The 21,225-nt window shown below is 37.9% G+C and overlaps 2 pseudogenes; both read right to left on the bottom strand.

The window, feature by feature from the left end:
• Positions 1-1,694: 1,694 nt before the first annotated feature.
• LOC110579884 lies at positions 1,695-7,985 on the bottom strand (annotated as a pseudogene).
• Positions 7,986-19,341: 11,356 nt separating this feature from the next.
• LOC110580106 lies at positions 19,342-20,118 on the bottom strand (annotated as a pseudogene).
• Between the last annotated feature and the right edge of the window lie 1,107 nt (positions 20,119-21,225).

The following is a 21,225-nucleotide window of genomic DNA, read 5'->3' as shown; positions in this document are numbered from 1 at the left end:
GCAGCTCAAAAGGATGTAATAGTCTTAAAAGTCACCTTTTTATAAGCAATGCCTTTGCCAATATTCTACAGCAACACGACATGCTACACTGTTTGGATCTGACCCAAATTCTTATCTCCAGCCCCAGCCTCTCCCCTGAACTCCAGACTCCCTGAGGAATTGAGTCTGTACGCCACCAAATGCTGCCTTCTCCACTCGGGAGCTTAATGGGTTTCTCAAACTTAACACATCCAAAAGGAAACCCCAAATCTCTATCCTAACACTTGTTCCTCCAGTGACCTCCTTCATCTCAGTTAATGGCTACTGTCATTTTAAGTGCTCCAAAAACAAAACCTTATCCTCTTTCTCTCTAACATCCAATCCATCACCAAATCCTGTTGCATCTATGTTTAAGGTATACCCGTACCTTTCTCCACTTCCATTGTTATCATCCTGGTCCAAGTTATCTTTTTCCTGGACTATTGCAGTCTTCTCTTAACTGATCTTCCTGCTTCTGTCCTTGCCTTCTATAGTCTATTCTTAACCCCATAATCAGGGTGGTTGCTTTAATATATAAGCCAGGTTATATCACTCCTCTACTCTGACCCCTTCAGTGGTTTTCCACATCACTCAAGGAAGTATCTGTCTACAGCCTACTATCATCCTCCACCACCTCCCAAACCTATTTTGCTCCTTCTCTGCTTTGTGAAGAACTGCTATGATCTTGATATGTTACTACTTTCTAGAATATAAAGTTAGTCTTTCAACTAAGACTAACCATATAGCACAGAGTTGCATATCAGAACAAGAAATACATGTCAACTGAAACTAACACTCCTGGTATAGGAGGATAAATAAAGTTGTATCTTGTGTTATCCGATAACATACATTCTGCCAAATCAAACTTAACAGGGACCTTCAGAGCCAGATGGGAAGAACTCATCAAACTCTGCTATAGCTTTTTGGGGGTAAGGGACAGAGTCATCTATTAATTTATACACACACATACATGTCATTTCTTTTGTATAGTGAAAACATGTAAGATCTAGTCTTTTAGCACTTTGGAAGTATGTAATAGAGCATTGTCTATAATCAGTACGCTATGTGTTAGATCTTCAAAATTTATTCATCTTTTAGTTGCAAGTTTGTATCTTTTATCAACATCTCCCCAGTTCCCCCAGCCCCTGGTAACCATCATTCTACTCTCTGTTTCTACAAATGTGTCTGTTCTATAAGTTCCACATATAAGAGATACCATACAATATTTATCTTTCTTTGGCTTATCTCACTAAGCATAATGCCCTAAAGGTCCATCCATTTTGTAGCTAATGGCAGGATTTTCTCTTTTCTCATGGCTGAATAATATTTCATTGTATATGTACCACATCTTCTTTATCCATTCATCCATTGATAGACATTTAGGTTGTTTCCATATCTTGGCTATTGTGAATAATACTGTAATAAACACAGGAATGCAGATTTCTTTTCTTCTTCTTCTTCTTCTTCTTGGCTGGGTACAGTATACTTTATTGATGGTACATGACAAGGCAGGGTTCCTCAAGTCCCTTCTTTTCTTCAGGGGGTCTGGGATGAAAACTACGGAGGTTGGAAGATACTCAGTATGTTGGAGGATGAGCTGGGGCAAGGACTCCCCAACAGCTGAGGGCCTCTCTCCTCCTCTTACTCTTGCTAGGCTGGTGGTCCCGGGGGGGCTTTTACTCTTTGGAGACCATGTGGACCATAAGTTTTACCACCTGGTTGCTGTAGCCAAATTCATTGTCATACCAGGAAATGAGCTTGACAAAGTGGTCATTGAGAGCAATGCCAGCCCCAGCATCAAAGGTGGAGGAGTGGCTGTCACTGTTAAAGTTACAGGAGACAACCTGGTCCTCAGTGTAGCCCAGGATGCCCTTGATAAAGCCCTGTGGTGCCTGCTTCACCTGATTCTTGATGTCTTCATATTTGGCAGCTTTCTCTAAGCAACAGGTCAGATCCACAACTGACACATTGGGGGTGGGAACACAGAAGGCCATGCCAGGGAGCTTCCCATTCAGCTCAGGGATGACCTTGCCTACAGCCTTGGCAGTGCCAGTAGAAGCAGAGATGATGCTCTGGGCAGCCCCTCAGCCATTACACCACAGCTTCCCAGAGGGGCTGTCCATGCTCTTCTGGGTGGCACTGATGGCAAGGACTGTAGTCATAAGTCCTCCCCATGATACCAAAGTTGGCATAGATGACCTGGCCAGAGGGGCCAAGCAGTTGGTGGTGCAGGAGGCATTGATGACAATCTTGAGGGAGTTGTCATACTTCTCATGGTTCACACCCATCACAGCAGAAGGGGCAGAGATGGTGACCCTCTTAACCCCATGCTTCAAGTGAACCCCAGCCTTCTCCATGGTTGTGAAGACCCCAGTGGACTCCACAACATACTCGGCACCAGCATCATCCCATTTGATGTTGGCAGGATCTCACTCCTGGAAGAAGGAGCTGGGCTTTCCATTGATAACATTCCTGTTCTCAGCCTTGACTGTGCCATGGAACCTGCCATGAGTGGAATCATACTAGAATGTGTAGACCATGTAGTAGACGGATGGCTTTAGAGAGCATGAACATCAGGATTTGATGTAAAGTGTGATCTTTGGGCTTTTACCAAACCGCCGTTCATTAGGGGAAACATCATTCCAGGTCATTCATGTGACTGTCATTATACCTTGATCAGTCCAGTTTCCAAGGACACGTTTCAGAAAATAAAAACAGAAAGGGAGGCAAGGAACCTTTCCTAGCTTCATTTCCCATAAATGCCCTATGTAAAAAGGGTCATTGATGGTGACAATATCCACTCTGCCAGAGTTAAAAGCAGCTCTGGTGACCAGGCGCACAATATGGCCAAATCCGTTTACTCCAATCTTCACCACCCTACCTTGGGGATGTGGCTGGTACTGCACCAGAAGATGCGGCTATCTGTCAAACAGCAAGGAGCAAAGACCCCAGATATCTTTTCAAAATCCTGTTTTCATTTCCTTTGGATACATAACCAAGAATGGGATGGCTGGATCATATGGTAGTTGTATTTTTATTTATTTATTTTTAGAGAGAGCAAGCATGAGTAGGGAGGGGCAGGGGTAGAGGAAGAGAGAGAGTCCCAAGCAGGCTCCAAGCCCATCACAGAGCCTGATGCTGGGCTCTGTCTCATGACCCGGAGATCTTGACCTGAGCCAAAATCAAGAGTGGGCCACTCAGCCAACTGAGCCACTCAGGCACCCCTGGTAGTTGTATTTTTAATTTTTTGAGAAACCTCAATAATATTCTCTACAGTGACTTAACCAATTATATTCCCACCAATAGTGCACAAAGTTTTCTTTTCCTCCACATCCTCGCCAACACTTGTTAACTCGTCTTTCTGGTGATAGCCATTCTAACAGGTGTGTGGTGATTTTTTAATGTGGTTTTGATTTGCATTTCCCCGATAATTAGTGATGTTGAACATTCTTTCATGTACCTGTTGACCATTTGGATGTCTTCTCTGGAAAAATATCTACTAAGGTCCTCTGCCTATTTTTAATCAGGTTATTTGTTTTTTGTTGTTGTTATTGAGTTGCATGAGTTCTTTATATATTTTGGATATTAACCTTCTACCCAATATGTAGTTTACAAGTATTTTCTCAGTTCTATAGGTTGCCTTTTAATTTTACTATTTTTTTTTCTGTGCAGAAGTTTTTAGTTTGATGTAGTCCCACTTGTTGATTTTTGTTTAGATTGCTTGTGCTTTTGATATCATGTCCAAAAACTTATTGCCAAAACCAGTGTCAAGGAGCTTTTTCCCTGTTTTCTTCTGGGAGTTTTACATACCAGGTCTTTCTTATGCTTAAGTCTTTAATCTACTTCAAGTTAATTTTTATGAGTGGTATTAAGATAAGGATACATACTTTCCTTTTATCTTCCTTTTCTATAATCCTTCCTTCTCCTTGCCTCCTTCCTTCCTTCCTTCACTCTCTCTGTCCCACTCATTTTCTTGTTCTTATTCTTCTTGTTCTTCTTCTGTTTATAAAGTTTTCTTTTTGTCTTTAAATCAAAACTGTGTGTGTGTGTGTGTGTGCATTTGTGTGTTGGGGGGGGTAGGCTTTTTAAAGGGGTTTTCCAGTGTTTACTTTATGAAAATTTTTTTAAGTTTTTCTCTAACTTTTAATGAAAGCCAAATGTTAGAAATAGTAATTAAAATGTTTACATTGAAGTAGATTGCTAGATCTGCAGTGTAGCCAAGCCTGGCAGGTTTTGATAAATTAGAATGAGCCACACAGGCTGGTCTTTTTTTTTTTTTTTTTTTTTGCTGAAATGCCACAGTGTCCAGAAAGCAATTCCACCCCACACACCACCCTTGTTTCAGATCAGATGAACTGAGCAAAGAAAATGCCTCCCAACATGGCAAATTACCCACTGTATCAAAAGAAACTGGAAGATGTTATCAATGAGACGGATGGCTTTAGAGAGCATGAACATCAGGATTTGATGTAAAGTGTGATCTTTGGGCTTTTACCAAACCGCCGTTCATTAGGGGAAACATCATTCCAGGTCATTCATGTGACTGTCATTATACCTTGATCAGTCCAGTTTCCAAGGACACGTTTCAGAAAATAAAAACAGAAAGGGAGGCAAGGAACCTTTCCTAGCTTCATTTCCCATAAATGCCCTATGTAAAAAGCTTTCCCAGACCCCCAGAAGCACTTGTTTCATATGCTCCTGAGTGAATAAATGTAGTCTGGAAACATATCATTTTGAAAAGTTTCCACACTTTCTGGTGCCACACACTTCTGGCAAAATACCTATGGAGCCTTCACATAACCCCCCATGCAGCACTGCCTTCTTAATGAAATAAAGGAATTGCCAGTGAACAAACCTTGCTGATTGCCTTCCATATTTAAATCAGACCTTCTGATCAAGGAATAAATCATTCCACATTTCCCCAGAATTTGTAATGTGTTGAGAAATTATCATGTAGATCTGTAGTCCTTAACACTGGCCACACACCGAGATTATCTGGAGAGCTTTGAAAAATTTGTTGCCTGTGATCCACACCTAGAGACCTCGGAAGGACAGGTCATCAGTATTTATTGAAAGCATTCACACACACTCCCTCCCACTAATTCTGATAGATAGCTGGACTAAGAAACACTGGCTATTGAAGGATTTCTAATATTTAGAACTCTGTGTTTTCATTGTTGTGAGATCTTCTTTGCTGTCGCCCACTAACTTAACTAACTTAAGCCTCTCATTTGGCCAAATCAGTTTCATTATGTATGGTAGGGTCAGAAACTTGAAACTCTTGTTTTTCAAGTGATCTTTAGGTATACATGTCATTACTGTGTCTGTGGAATGTTCTAAGTTTCTCTAATGGTTGCCAGGTTCTTCAAAAGAAAGAGATATAACCTGATTATTTTGGAAATATTCAGTAAGTCCAGGTGTTAATATATAAATAGTTTTCAAGTCCATGTTTAGCACCTTAAAAATCTATCATTCATTGCATAAAAAAAAAACAAAAATGGCCAAAGACTCATTCTCAGATATTAGAGGGCTTCTTCTCTCAAGGAAACTCAATGAGAAAAACACAGGTTTTAGTTTGGTTTATATAAATATGTGTGTGTGTGTGTGTGTGTGTGTGTATGTGTGTGATTTAGATTTTGTGAAAAAGAAAAAAAAAAGCAGTATCAGCAATATTGTCCACACTTTCATAAACATGAAAAAATATATAGCCTTATGCAGGTAAGAGTCATACAAATGAAATGTGTCTTAATGCTGCTTCTGCTGCATTTGTGGCAGATTAATTAAATAAACCATGCCGATCCATTAATGCTTAAGCAAACCAAAAAATGATGCTCTCTCCCACAATAATCATAATCCTTTTCAAATTCCATCTGAAAAGCTATAAGAGAAAAATTTTAAAGGCAAATTTTTTAATGAAATAAAAGGTTTTTGGTTTTTTGTAAAGATTCCCACGGTCTGAGTTTTGCTGATTGCACACTCATGATGTAGTTCAACATTTTCTCTGCCCTCCATATTTCCGCAAATTGGAAGCTGAATACAGAGGCTTGATCAGACTCAGGTTGTACACCTTTGTCAAGTTCATAGGTGGTGATGTATTCTTTTATCAGGAGGCACATGATCTAACTCTTTCTGTGATGTAAGTAGCCTTTTGATGCTTGATGCCTAGATACATGAATTGATTAGGGATTGAAAGATGATGATATTCTACCTTTATCATCTTGTACATTTATTGGCTGGAATACTTATATAAAGAAATACTTCTTTCATCTACTTTAGATTACTTAGTAGTAAAATTCATACAGAAAAGACAGGGTAATTGCTTGATTCTTTCCTCTTACTTACCAGTGTTCAAAATAATTAATTGACTCTTTATCATCATTTAAAGGTGACTAATTAGGGGCTTTGTTCAGATTATTATGAACCCATGAATTTAAACATATTTGATGGTTCTGGCTGTTTTTATCAGACTGCTCCCATGTGTATCAAGCTACCCGTCCAGTGTTTTAAAGACAATGATTGATACCTATGCCAGATACGTATTTATTTATTATGTCTTTTCTTGTATGTACCATCAGAAGGTTGGAGTTGGATAGATTTGCTAATCCTTGATAACACAACTTTGATAAAACCTAGTTTTATGAACCTGTCCTTCTCATTTGTGCTAAATAAAATGACAACTCTTCCAAATACTGGAAAACATACAATATCACAAATCCATTCTAAGTTTGCCATTCTCTAAAAAAATACACATAATTTTCAACTTCACTCAAGTAAGTAAATAAGTCAATTATCAGTTAATTAATTAATCTTAGTGCCTGAGAGTCATGGAAAGAGAAATATGAGCCATTCAACCAGCAGAGGGAGTACAAGTTAACTGACAAATCCAACCTCCCAAACTCTGCTTTCCTATTGGTGAAATCACTGATAATGTTTTGGAGAGAAGGAAGATACCAGGAACAAGACAGGACATGTCTGTGCTTCCCTGCTCTCTGTTGGATGCAAAGAAACAACACTGATTCTTAATGAAGGGAAAATACAACAATAAGGGGAAAAAAGTATTCCCCTGAATTTCATCAGAGCCTTCTTAGAATTCATTGCCTATATCATCATTGCCTATAGCCTGATTGATAACTGTCTTGGTGGATTAAAAAGGAGGAAGATATGATTACCTCTCTCTTTGTAAATTTAAACAATAGAGGCATCCAGAGGTGATATGAATTCTCTATGGTCACATCAATTCAGAAGTAGAGGCAAAATTTAATATAAATCATCCAAGTCCCATCCCAGCTTTTCTCATGGGGCGTTAATCAATGACAACTATTTTAAAGGGAAAGAAGTTACAAAAATATTTTGCAGGTTTTCTACTTGCCTCTGCTAATAATGATCCAGTCAAGGCAAGAATAAGAGCTTGAGAATATAGAACACACGAGCGCTCCCTGATTTCTTTGCAAATTTTCCTCTGGGGTTGGTGTGTTAATTTCTAATCAGTCTGAGTCAATAACATATGGTTGTCAGTGCCATTGTTGACTCTCAGGATTTCTTGTCTCAGTCCCATAGATCCTAAAGCTTGGGGCTTGGGGTCACTGGCAGGGGTTTCGATTTGGGGCTTTCTATGTTTACACAATAGGGCAAGTCAATATCTCTCCTGTATCAGTGAATTCTGGACTAAACTGATCTATCAGGCATTGTAGACAAATGAAGACCATTAGGGATGGAAAGAAGGCTCTCTGGAAGTCTCCCCTGCTTTTACATTTCATTGAATCCACAGACTCTCACTTGCTCCCCACAGAGATCTGAATGCAGCTGAATAAGAAAGGAAGAAAAGTCTCATGAGAAGAATGGAATGCTCTTACAATATTTTTAGGCTGCAGTGTATACTGAATTCCATTCACACGGTCCTGCAGGAGGTTTGGCCCATCTTCACAGAGCATGCCACAACTCCTGCTTATTGCAACAGATATGTACATTTCTCAAGGACTGACAATAATTAAAGAAAAAACAAACTGGGAGGTTCTTTGCATAGGATTGTTGAGGCAGGCTTTCCCTTTTTTCTTTTGTTGATACCTGTTTTATAAAAAAGGATGATAAAGCGGTGTTGGAAAGTTCAAATTTCTCTCCAACTTGATGGACTCCTAATTGTATACCTAATTCAAACCAATTTTGGAGATAATGGGGCTACTTCTAACTTTCCAAGAAGCTAATAAAAAGACTAAGAAGTTTTTGAAAAATCGACCATCATTTTTAAAGAAATAAAATTAATGTGGAAATAACTTTTTTATGAAAAAAATGAAAATTTTTCCATGGAGACACAGGTTGAATAAATGAGGACTTCTTGGTGGATGCCATAAATGAATGAGTTCCATTCTTGCTTTCATTGAACTCAAAGGGTGCAGGTTTCTACTTGCATGTTCATTTGCCTTTATTCTGTGAATCTAATTTGTCTATTCCACATCAACAGACAGCAGGGCCTCCTGAAGTCCATTCCTTCCCAGCCCAGGAGCCTTCAAATAGAGGCAAGACTTTAATCACTTCCAAGTGTTCTAAGACACCCAAGTCTGTGTTAAGCTCATTTAGCTGTGTGAAATACTGAGTTAATGAAGTCAAAGTCATTGGTTCAGCTATACATAAGATGATTCTGCTAATCTTGTCCTCCTGTGTGTCAAATAAACACATTATTACCAAACATATCTATCCCCCCTGGCATTGTATATCCATTACTCACTAAGAGGAGAGGATAGGTAGATATGGATGTAGAGAGATTGTACTAAACTTGTCTCAGCCATTTATAGCTGTGTGAACTTATGTAGATTTTTTGATGCTTCTGTTTCCTCACCATTAAACAGGGATAATAATAGCAACTACCTCATAGGGTTGTTGTAAGGATTTAGTAGATTATTCATGTTATGTGTTTAACACAAAGATAGGTACATAGAAAATGCTCAGTAAATGTTATTTTAATTTCAATTTAATGCTGTTGGTATTGTTGTTATTACTGTTACTCTTGTTGGACATTTTAAAGCCTGAGTTCCAATGTGCTAATTGTCCATAAGTACATATATGTTATTATATGTATATTATAGCTCAAGTTCCTTTAGCATTAGTACATCCTGGCTTTAAAACTCAGATCCACAAGGTACACAGAATCCAGAGAAGGCAATACACATTCATGAAAGCACAAGAGAGTCAGTAAACCTCTACTGTCAGAACCACTTCACATATCACACACTTAAATCAACTAACAAAGCTGACCAGCAAGTAACTCACTGGTGCTCACTATGACTTTTCAATCTACTGAGGATGTCTTCTAGTGATGAAGCTTAAACAGATATTTAGTAATGAGGAGTGTGGGTATAAATAGAGACATGAAAAATATGGTCTCCCCTCCTAACAAATCCAGAGTACAGCCATTTATCTGTTTTGCCTTTTGGGAGAAAAAAAAGAAATGAATTAGAAGAGTTTTCTGTTTTGTTTTCATTTGTCCTCTTTTAAAAGTAAAACATGACATTAGTTCTAGAAGTCACAAAAGTCCAACAAGGGAATGAATAATTCCCTGATGGTTTAGAGAAGTATCAATATCTATTTTAGATCATCCCCATACCATTTTCTTTTCTTTCTTTTTTTTTTTAAAGATTTTATTTATTTATTTGACAGAGACAGAGACAGCGAGAGCAGGAACACAAGCAGGGGGAGTGGGAGAGGGAGAAGCAGACTCCCTGCTGAGCCGGGAGCCCGATGTGGGACTCGATCCCAGGACCCTGGGATCATGACTTGAGCCGAAGGCAGTCGCTTAACCAACTGAGCCACCCAGGCGCCCCCCATACCATTTTCAAGTGCACATTTACACAACTTAATTGTAGTCAATAATTGTTCACTCTTCTTTAGCTTGGGTGTGTAGCCTAGCTCAGAAGTGCCTCTTTAAGATAGATGGAAAAAGAGATTATTCCAAGTACTTGTTTACACTGTAGTAGAAGCAGTGACAAAAGGGGAGCAGTCATGAATACTATTAAAAATACCAATTTCTAGACAACTCCTCCTCTAAGTGATTCTGATTCAATAAGAATGGGGGAGCACCCAGGAATCTGTTTTCAACACTTGTTCTGTGATTCTCATGATCTGACACATCGGGGACATCGATCATTTGATGCTTCTGCTTGCCCATCATCTCTTCTTTCTTCTGATAAAAGCACTTCAATTTTCCTTTGAGAAAGCCCTCCTCCCCAGCTCTCAGCTCCTGTGGGTGGTTGGGGCTGATTCCACCACCAGCTCCATAGGCGGTCTCGGTCCCAGGCCTGTTCAATCATTCTAATCAATCAGTATCTCTGCTCACACTGGTTCAGAGATAGGTGTAAAACTGAATCCTGGAATGTTGAAACCATTGAAAAAAAAAGACCTCTTTTTTCTCTGGCTTTAGGAAAATTTATCCACCTGAAAAAGAAGCCAACACCAAGATGGAATAAATGGAAAAAGGAAAGAGAGATTGATACAGAGAAAGAGAGAATGAGAGTGAATATCTAGATGACTTTGTTTAGATTCCCAGATTCAGGCAATTTTTGTTTGTTTTCAGGAAAAAACACAACCCACAATGACAGCAATCAAAGAAACAAAATGGAAACCTAACTCAAAGTTTACAAATTCAGATGGAAATGTAAAAGACTTAAGCTATATGACCCATTAATGACTATTTTCTAAGAGTTTATTAAATAAGACATAGGAAACTATGGTGATCAGATATACAACATAAGAATAAGTGTATTGTGGGTTTTTTCTTAAATATTTTTTATTTAAGATAAATATATATATATATATCTTAAATATATATATATATATATGTATATATACACACACACACTAACAGAGCTCCCAAATACATGAAGCAGAAACAGATAGAAATGAAGAAAGAAAAACACAGTTTAATAATAATAATTAGAAATTCCAATATCCCACTTTAAATAATAAATAGAACAAATAGAAGATCAACAAGGAAATAGAAAACTTAATGCTATACACCAAATAGAACTAACATATATCTATAGAACAATCTAAACAACAACAGAATACACATTCTTCTCAAGTACACGTGAAATATTCTCCATTGTAGACCATATATTAGGGCACAAAACAAATCTAAATAAATTTAAAAGATTGAAATAATACACAGGATGATCTCTAACCACAATAAATTGAAATTAGAAATTAGGAACAGAAAAAAATTTGGGAAATTCACAAATGTGTAGAAATTAAACAACTCACTGCTAAAGAATCAGTAGGTAAAAGACTAAACCAAAAGCAAAATTAAAAATACTTCAAGGTGAATGAAAATGAAAACAGAACGTGTCCAAATTTAGGAAATGCAGCTAAAGCAGCACTTAGAGAGAAATTTATAGCAATAAACACTGGTTAAAAAAGAAGAAAAGTCTCAAATCAATAACCTAACTTTCCAGTTCAAGAAACTGGAAAAAGAAGAAGAACTATATGCAAAGAAAGCAGAAGGAAGAAAATAATAATGATTAGAGCAAAAATAAATGAGCTAAAGAATAGAAAAACAAATAAAACCAATGAAAGTTTGTTCTTTGAAAACATCATCAAAATTGGCAAACCTTTAGTCAAACAACCAAAAAAAGAAGACTCAGATGATTTTTTTCCCTTTTTTATGACTCAGATGATTTTTTAAAAAAGATTATTTTAGAGAGAAAGAGAGAGTGCAGGGGTGAGGGGCAGAGAGAGGGGGAGAGAGTCTTAAGTAGACTCTGTGCTGACCATGGAGCCTGACGCAGGGCCCAATCTCACGACCCTGATATCATGATCTGAGCTGAAACCAAGAGTCAGAGGCTTAACTGACTACACCACGCAGGTGCCTCTAAAAATAAGATTTTAAAATAGTAATTACTTTCTGACCTATAGAAATAGGAAGAATTATAAGGGAATACTATGAATTATTGTATGTCAACAAATTAGATAACCCAGTTGAGATTATCACCAATCGTTCACAAATTCTTTCAAAAAATAAGAAAGGAGGAAACACTTCCAAATTCAATCTCTGAGGTCAATTTTACTCTGCTACCAAAACCAGACAAAGACTTCATGAGAAAACAAAAAATTCCTCAACAAAAATACCAGCAAACTGAATCCAGCAACATGTAAGGAGTATATACCATAACCAAGTAAAATGGATCCCAGTGAGGCAAGGTTGGCTCAACATATAAAAATCAATCAATCTAATATACTAATTGAAGAAAATACAAAACCACGTGACTGTCTCAAATGATGCAGGAAAAGTATTTGGCAAAATTCAACACTCTTGAAGGATAAAAAAAAAAAAAAACCTCAACAAATTAGAAATAAAAGGCAGCTTCCCCAACCTGATAAAGAACATCTATGAAAATTCACAGCTAATATCATTCTTGGTAGTGAAATCATTTTGCAGACCATAATTCCATCAAAGAATACACTGAAAATGCTGCAAGCCCTGGAGTTTTCTAGGTCAAGATTTCAGATTTTATTCTGATCTTGATGAGAAGTCATTATAGGAATTTCAAGCAAGGGAGGGTTATGATGTGATTTTTATTTTTATAAAAAGTACTCTGGTTACCACATATCCATTCCACTTGGATTCCATTTGACCTGGGGGTAGGGAATAGGAGAAAGCCCTGGTATGGTTAGCAGATTATGGAAATAGTCCAGAAGAGAGATTCTGGTGGGTGGGATGAAAGGGTACAGTGCAAACAGAGAAAAGTGGAAGTTTTCAGAATACTTTTAGAGAGAAAGTCAGTGGGATTTACAATGGGTTCAGATGTGAGGATGAGTGAGGAAGGAGAAGAATCAATGTTGACTCCTAGAATTTTGGCTTCAGCAACTAGGTAAATGGTGATGCCATATACTGAAAAAAAAAAAAAAAAAAAGACCCAGTGGGGTTGTACTTGAGAAAGAAAAATAAAAGGTTTATTTGGTCCATGCTAAATTGAAGATACCCATTTAAAATTAGAGACTTAGATACATAATTTGGAGCTCAGAAGAGAAGTCGGAGTTGAACATAAAAATTTGGAAATCATCAGCATACAGTATTTAAAGCCATGGGATTAATGAGGTTGATTTGAAGAACTGCATAAATAGAGCAAAGAAGGAAGACCAAGATAGAGCCCTGGATTGCTCATACCTATAGCATGCAGACACAGGAGAAGATGGAGCTCACAAAGGAGACTAAGAAAAGTAGCCAGTGAAATAGAAGCAAACCAGGAGAGTATGGTGTCATGGACTCCAAGAATAGTAACTGTTTCATGAAGGAAGATGAATACATTCTCTGGATCTGCTGTAAAACGTTGTGCCTATAGATAAAAATACCATATCCTATACTTCAAAAATTGGTTAGGAGGGTAGATCTCGGGTTAAGTGTTCTTACCACATAAATTTTTTTAAAAGATTTTATTTATTTATTTGAGGAGAGCGTGAGAGAGAGAAAGAGAGCGGGCACACACAAGCAGTGGGGAGGGGCTGAGGGAGGGGGAGAAGCAGACTCCCCACTGAGCAGGGAACCCAATGTGGGGCTCGATCCTGGAACTCCAGGATCATGACCTGAGCCGAAGGCAGACGTTTCACCGACTGAGCCACCCAGGTTCCCCCGCAATAATTTTTTTTCAATAAATAAATATTTTTTTTTAGAAAAAAGGAAGGAAGTGGTGATCAACTTTGCTGAATACTGCTGAGAGGGCAAGCAAAAAAGGAATGGTAGAATGGCCCCTAATGTTTAATTTGCAGTGGTTATCAATAATCTTGACAAGCACAGAGTCAATGATGTTATAGGGACAGATGTCCAATAGAGGTCTGTTAGGAAAGAATGTGAGTTGAAAAAGTAAAGGCAGCAACTCTAGATAACTCTGGAGAAAATTTTAATGAAGAGGAGCAGAAAGATGGAACGGAAATCCAAAGGACAGGATCTGAGAGCGAATAATTATAGAAACTAAGTCACCAGCAAGCATCTGGAACACCGTGGAAGTCTTTGACCAGGCTGTCTTTTGATGTGGGCCAAGACACATCATCGATAGCAAAGAGTAGGAAGTTGTAGGAGTCACGAGGCAAGTTTTCATGGGAGAAGATGAGGGAGTTCCTGTCTAAATGCTTCTACTTTCCTAATAAATATAAGCTTACAGTGAGCAGGAAGGTCGTGGAGAGACTGAGTAAGGAAAAAAAAAGATAACAGTTTCAAAGAGAAGGAGTGAAATGATCACTTGAGAATTGCTATGGACCGAATTGTGTCTCCCCTGAATTTTTATGTTGAAGCCCTAACCATCAGTGTGACTCTTTCCAGAGAAAGGGTCTTTAGGAGCTAATTAAGCTGAAATGAGGCCATAAATGTGGGACACTGACATGACAGGACTATGGCTTTATAAGGAGAGAGAGGGAGAAGGAGAGAGAGAAAGAGGGAGAAAATCTGTGCCATGTGAAGACATAGCGAGAAGGCGGCCATCTGCAAACCAGGAAGGATGCCCTCACCAGATACTGGAATTAGCCAACATTGATCTTAGACTTCCTACCTTTGGAACTATGAGAAATTAATTTCTGTGTTTAAGCCACTCAGTCTATGGTATTTTTTTATCCTAATAGCCTGAGCAGACAAAGATAGGAATGTAGGAAGGTGAAAATATTATTCAAGTTGAGTGAGATTCTGGACATTTTGAGTGCCCAGCTTAGATTTGCAGCTATGGAACTTCAAGAGAGACCAAGACACACAGTTGTGTGTGTGTGTTTGGAGGGGCGGGTGGGTTCCAGCCATTTCAGCTGCTCAGATGCCAGCACAGCGTCAGCAGACAGATGGGTTTAACCCAGATCATGACTTTGGAAGACAAGTCCAGCCAAGAGAAGACAGAGAATTAAGGGTATTCATAAGACAGTGTTTAGGTGAGATGAGACAAAAATATTGATGATGACAACTTTAGAAATAAGTTCCTCTGCCTCCTCTCTGATATAAAGATGAGCTTTCCTAAGAGAGCTTAGGCTAGATATTCTTTACCCATATTTGCAGTGCAATATATAAAATTTTTAACCTATGGCCATATTAATATCAAATAACATCATTACAACTGATAGTGCATCACTTTAAAATAATCATTGCTACAATTCATGTGTATTTTGCACTGCAAACTCCCAAATAGATTGGAAATCCAGGTAGACAAGAATCAAGTGAGTATGTATTTGTTTAAGAAACTCTTTCAGAATAGAACTTCGGGTAACTCTATCTCTCCTCATCCATTAGATTTTTCACTTCTAACATTATTTTTTTTTTCTTCAGAGTTTAATATGGGTTTTTTTTTGTTTTTTTTTTTAAAGATTTTATTTATTTATTTGCAAGAGAGAATGAGAGACAGAGAGCACGAGAGGGAGGAGGGTCAGAGGGAGAAGCAGACCCCCCACTGAGCAGGGAGCCCGATGTGGGACTCGATCCCAGGACTCCAGGATCATGACCTGAGCCGAAGGCAGTCGCTTAACCGACTGAGCCACCCAGGCGCCCGAGTTTAATATGTTTGATCTCAGACTGGTATCGGTATACATAAAAGGAAGTGAAATTTTACAGATGAAATTTTGCCTTGGAAATCAAACTATGTTCCAGTCTTCCTTCCTGTCCAAATTTTGAGCTAACATCCTGAAAATGAAAATCATTTCTAGACTCCATGAATGCCCAAATCCTAAATTCTTCCTGAATTGTGAAGTGGAAAATTAAATCATTTTTGTTGGAAAACTCCCTGTTCAATGGGTCCAGATCAACACTCAGATGATGTCAGCAAATGTTACATTTTTTTCCAATTATGAAATGAATTATGGGGCGCTCGCTAACCACAGTCAGTCATTAAATAAAGCTATTTTTGCTGATACATTGTTGTCCTGCCAGAAAACACAGGTGTTTTGTTTTTAAAGAAGTTTTTAAAAATTGCTTTAAGAAAAAATTGCATTAACAATCCTTCAGCACAAGCAAGATAAGAGCATAAATAAGAAGGTGCCATTTGTAGCGAATTTGTGTGGCAAGGGTAGAGATTCTATTTTCACACACGAAATAAAGAGCTGCTTTATGTCCATGGAATTGAAACATTTGGGCTGTGATGTACGAAGACAGTGATATATGACCATGCATATTTAAACACATCTATACACAGAGTCTTAAGAGTTGAATGAAAGGCACCTTATAAACATGAATTATTATTGTGAACAAACTTCCTTGGACTGGTATTTTCAAAGACTGTTAGTTCACTCATTCTATGATGATTCCTGAGGGTTTCAAATTCCTAGTCTCAAAAATGATGACATGTACATCTGTCAGTAACAAACATGTACTTGTTAATAGTGGAATTAGAACTGTACTTTCCTTTGGAGGCAGTTCTTTGAAAGATGAATGAGCATAACATTTTTTAATTGACCTAACAGTCATAATGATGATTTTTAATCATTTTGCTTTTTCAGTAATAACTTCACACTGATTCATTTTTTCTCTTTCAATCAACTGTCTTCAATTTACATATCTCCAAATCATTTCTAAACTAAGCAGCTGCTTTCAGTTGCTTCATCTAGGAATCTGATTATCTCATCCAAACTATGACATCCTGGATCATGCATTAATGGCATGCTTATGGAATGAAGCAGTTTTCCATTTCAAAATGACTTTTTTTCTGTGTGTGTGCAAGAGAGTATAAATGGCACATATCTATAATCCTCAGAACTCAAAAACTAATGCAACAATCAACTTCTCATCTGGGTTAAAACTATGTTTAAAAAGAATAATGATCTATTGACAAGCATACCTTAATAAACTGTTGTTGGAAATAAATCCTAGGGTTTAATGTTGAGAATGCCATTTTAAATGTATTCTAAAATCCATTTCCAAGAACTAAATTGCCCAGGTTTTATTTCAGAGTTCCTAAATTCTTTTATTGCAGACTTTAGAAAAATCTCCTCCTCAAAGTAATTATGGACATCTCATTTTTGAGTACTGATACCAGGATTCTTCAAATTTTCAAGAATGTCTTAAAAACACATTTTAATCAATATTCCATTTAGAATTTCACTAATTAGTTATTCACAAATATGTGGAATTCACCTGAGGTACAAAGACATTTTTTTTAAATATTGAAAAGACTTAAATTATTTGTGAAACAATTATTGCTCATACAAAATTGAATGATTCAGTAACAGCCTAGTAGAGAGAACCACAAGTTAGCTGTTGTTCAACTAAATATTAAGGACAATTTGTAAAATGAGAGAACTCAGATCAATGACCAGATTTTATACTATGGTGACATGATTCAAAAAAAAAAACCCACATTATTTTTCTCTGAACATGTAACTCCTACATCACTTCATCCTTTCGATTTTAAGTGTGGCAAATTCTGTCATCAAGTGTAATTGGCAATATGTTGTTCTTAATCAAAGGTTCAGGTTAAATGACCATGTAACAAAAGTTTTATATAAAAATATAGCATATAACTAGATACATAATAGATATGTAACATATATGCACATGTATATAACAACTTTCAAAGAAGTTCAGTGCCCAGGTGAGCCACTAAGACTCACTTAACCACAAATAAGTGGTTAAACACTATCATCCCAGTATTCTAGAACTTAACCTACATGTATGACAATGTTCCCAAGGAAAAACACATATATAATAATTCTTGTCTGTGGTGACTAAAACTTTGTTCTTAGGTAGAAGACTTTCCTTACTACTCCCTGTTCCACTTGCCGCCCCTGACCCTAGGCAGGCAATGGGGACCGCCTTCCCATAGTTTCCCAATGATGGTAGCCTCTACGGCCTGATGACCCAGTTGAGGAGGTGCAGAGGTAAAGGGTGAACTCCAGAAGGCTGAAGAGCTATGATGGAGTGACCAGTGGTTTCCCTCAAAATTCCATGGAAATTTTAGGGGAGGGGGGCACACACAAAATACTTAACTACCTAAAGATAAATTTGCAAGCTGATAGATTAAAGGGGGAGATTATTCCCATAGCAGAAGAGTTATAATGGGTCCCAGGAACATTTGAAGAATCCATTTTCAAATGTTTGCTTATAACTCTTTAAATAATTAACAAAGGAGGATTACATTAAAAGCAAAAATGTTAGAAACTACTGATGATTTTCAAGAGTAAAACTCACATATTCATTTTTTAAAATATAAAACTATTGACCACTGTTCACCACTATTTATAATAAACAATACACAGTTGGAGAGCATTCTCATTACTACGAGGTTATATTTTTCCAGGCTTCTGCTGAACCAGTAACCCAAATACTGAAAAGATTGAGCCCACATGTAAAGAATGAGTTGTGGGTAAAGAAAAACATGTGGATCAATAGTTTAGATTACAGAAGTTGGTTCACTCATCCATTCCAGCAGATCCTAAATTGCCAACATCTCTGATCACCTGATTAAGACTAATACATTAACTTTTTAGTGGTTATAGCACAGAGATTTCAACTCCTTGTAAAGGAAAGTTTTGCTAGAAGGAACCTTTAGATGTCCATTTAACTAAGTCTTGATTGGATAATTAAAACACACTGGGATTTGTCTAGTGTTCTCTTCTGGGGGTGGGGGGAGATTGTTGGTATTGATCAAATTTTCCTCTGAGAGGTTTTGCAAATAAACTTGCATTTATATGACTGTAGATATAGATATGAATTCTGATAAGGCCATTTTTAAATTGTCCAATTTGAGTTGTCTACAATACATTTAAGTTGTTCAATTAATGACAGAATCATCTATTTTATTTGAAATATTAAGATGCCAGGAAAAATTTTCCATATAGCTCGAAGTGATTTATTTCTCAGGTTGCTTAGAGTGATGGCATTCCAAAAACACAGGCTTGTCCATGGTTGTGAAAGAGTGTTTTGTTTTAGCTTTGGTGAAAGTTAAAAAAAAGAAAACCATCTACATGTGTATTTTATGTGTATGCCCACAAAAAGACAAATAAAAAAAAATCTCAGACTGGTCCTTATGCATATATGAGTTAAACAAAAATTCTGATTGAGTAATGACCATCGAGATCTTCCCCAACATTTAGAAAAATCTGTTCTCTAATGCAGAGGAAATAGTGTACCATGGTATCAAATGTTCTTTCCTGATAAAGGAAGCAACTAAGAAAGTTTTATTTATTTGTCCAAAGCAACCAGTGCTACAGATAAAACCCCAACTCCCACAATACTACTTCAGAACAAAAATATCAAATTTGGCTTTCATTAGAATATAGTTATTTCTTCACACTAATAAATCAAAAAGTAAGACCCAGATTTTATGTATAATCAAATAAATAATTATATAATATAATTGCATATATAGTTGAGAACAATTATTGAGCTTCATTTTCCAGACAAGAATGCCAAGTTAGTCTCTCTTCTTAAACTGGGATTGCAATTTTTTTTTTTACAATAGCATTACTTTAGAAAAAAAAAAAGATTTTATTTATTTGAGAGAGAGAGCGTGAGAGAGAGAGAGAGAGCATGAGCAGGGAGGAGGTGTAGAGGGAGAAGCAGACTCTCTGCTGAGCAGGGAGCCCAATGCAGGGCTCGATCCCAGGACCCTAGGATCATGACCTGAGCCGAAGGCAGACGATTAACCAGCTGAGCCACCTAGGCACCCTAAAAAGGGATTGCAATTTGACAACATTTCATATTTGCCTCTTTTGCTGATACTAAGTCTGCCTCATCTGATCTTCCCATATCATGAGAAACATTAAGTCTCCACTGCTGACTGTGACCCCCATTATTCACTGGAGATCCTGACCTCTGGCAAAGCCTCTTGTTTTGTCAGCAATTGTTCTTCATCTGATTTGCTATCATCAGATTCACTGACAGATAAAGATCTTCTTTGTGTACCATCTTTCTCTTTACCCAGTTCTTTGATAATTAAGAAATATTTTGACGAACTCTGGACAATCTGTTTCTTCAAGTTGCCCATATTGTCCGCATGTCTAGCACCTTCCACTTCAGGAAATACCCCTCTCCCTTTCCAGTCACTACACATCGTTGGTTCTGTGCTTTTTCCACCACAAGTTCTTCGGGACTTTTTGACTGTTTCCATTCTGGTTCTTTCCCATTTTTGGCAGCGTAATTTTATCGGAGGCCATGTTTTGTTACAAACCTGAAAAGCTATTATTCTCCTTCTCCAAGATGCCTCGAGGTGTGACACTTCTCCAGCCCATTTGGAGCTCACACTCCATTTTATTTTTAATTTTCATGTTACTGGACATCTTTTTTTAAGATTTATTTATTTACTCGAGAGAGAGGGAGAGAGGCGGGGAAGGGCAGGGGGAGAGGGAGAGTCTCAAGTCTCCACTCAGAGCAGAGCCTGATGCAGAGCTCGATCTCACGACTCTGAGATCACAACCTGAGCCAAAATCAAGAGTCAACGCTCAACCAACTGTGCCACCCAGGTGTCCTTGGATATCTTATTTTTAATTTTCATGTTTCAGGCTGTAAGGTACAATCCCAGTGTCCTGGCAAAGCAAGATATGAGGGCTACCTTGGGTCTCGTCATCTCTCCTTTGGCCCTAGCCCCACGCCCCCTGCCATACCACACCTCACTGCTCACAACATCCAGTCACTGCCTTTGTCCACACAGGCAGAAAAGCAGAATGGAGGGCTCTTAGGACATGTGTCCCTCATATTTTGGGGATAGTAATAAAGTCATCTTTATGCAGAGAGCTCTCCCAATTCGTCAGACCCCTTTGACCATCACTGTCACAGGCCTCCCTCCCTCCTCCGCCCTCATGCTGCAGGCCTACCTCTACCCTGGTTTTCTTTCTGATTCAAGGCTCACCACTGAACAGAAACCTGAGGAATTATGTACATTTCCCAGGAATACCCGTGTACAACTGCTCTCCTTTTCTCATCAGGACATCTTTGGTGAACATTTCCTGACAGAGCTGCGCTGGGAACAGCCCCGGGAAATTTATCCTTCTTGTCTTTGACCTTGTCTTCTCAAGGCACTGCTAGGGGTCAAATGATAAAGGTAAGCAAACTCCTGAAGCTTCATAAAACATATTTATAAGGATGTTTTTTCCTGCTTTATCAAAGATTAATTGACCATATCGTTGTGGGTTCATTTCTGGGTTTTCTATTCTGTTCCATTGATCTTATGTGTCTATTTTTGTGCCAGTACCATACTGTCTTGATGATGACAGCTTTGTAATATAACTTGAAGTCCAGAATTGTGGTGCCTCTGGCTTGGCTTG

The sequence above is a fragment of the Neomonachus schauinslandi genome, chromosome 12, assembly GCF_002201575.2.
Source record: "Neomonachus schauinslandi chromosome 12, ASM220157v2, whole genome shotgun sequence".
Lineage (NCBI taxonomy): Eukaryota > Metazoa > Chordata > Mammalia > Carnivora > Phocidae > Neomonachus > Neomonachus schauinslandi.
Note: the sequence above shows the minus strand (reverse complement) of the source record. Positions and strands in the feature narration are given on the sequence as shown.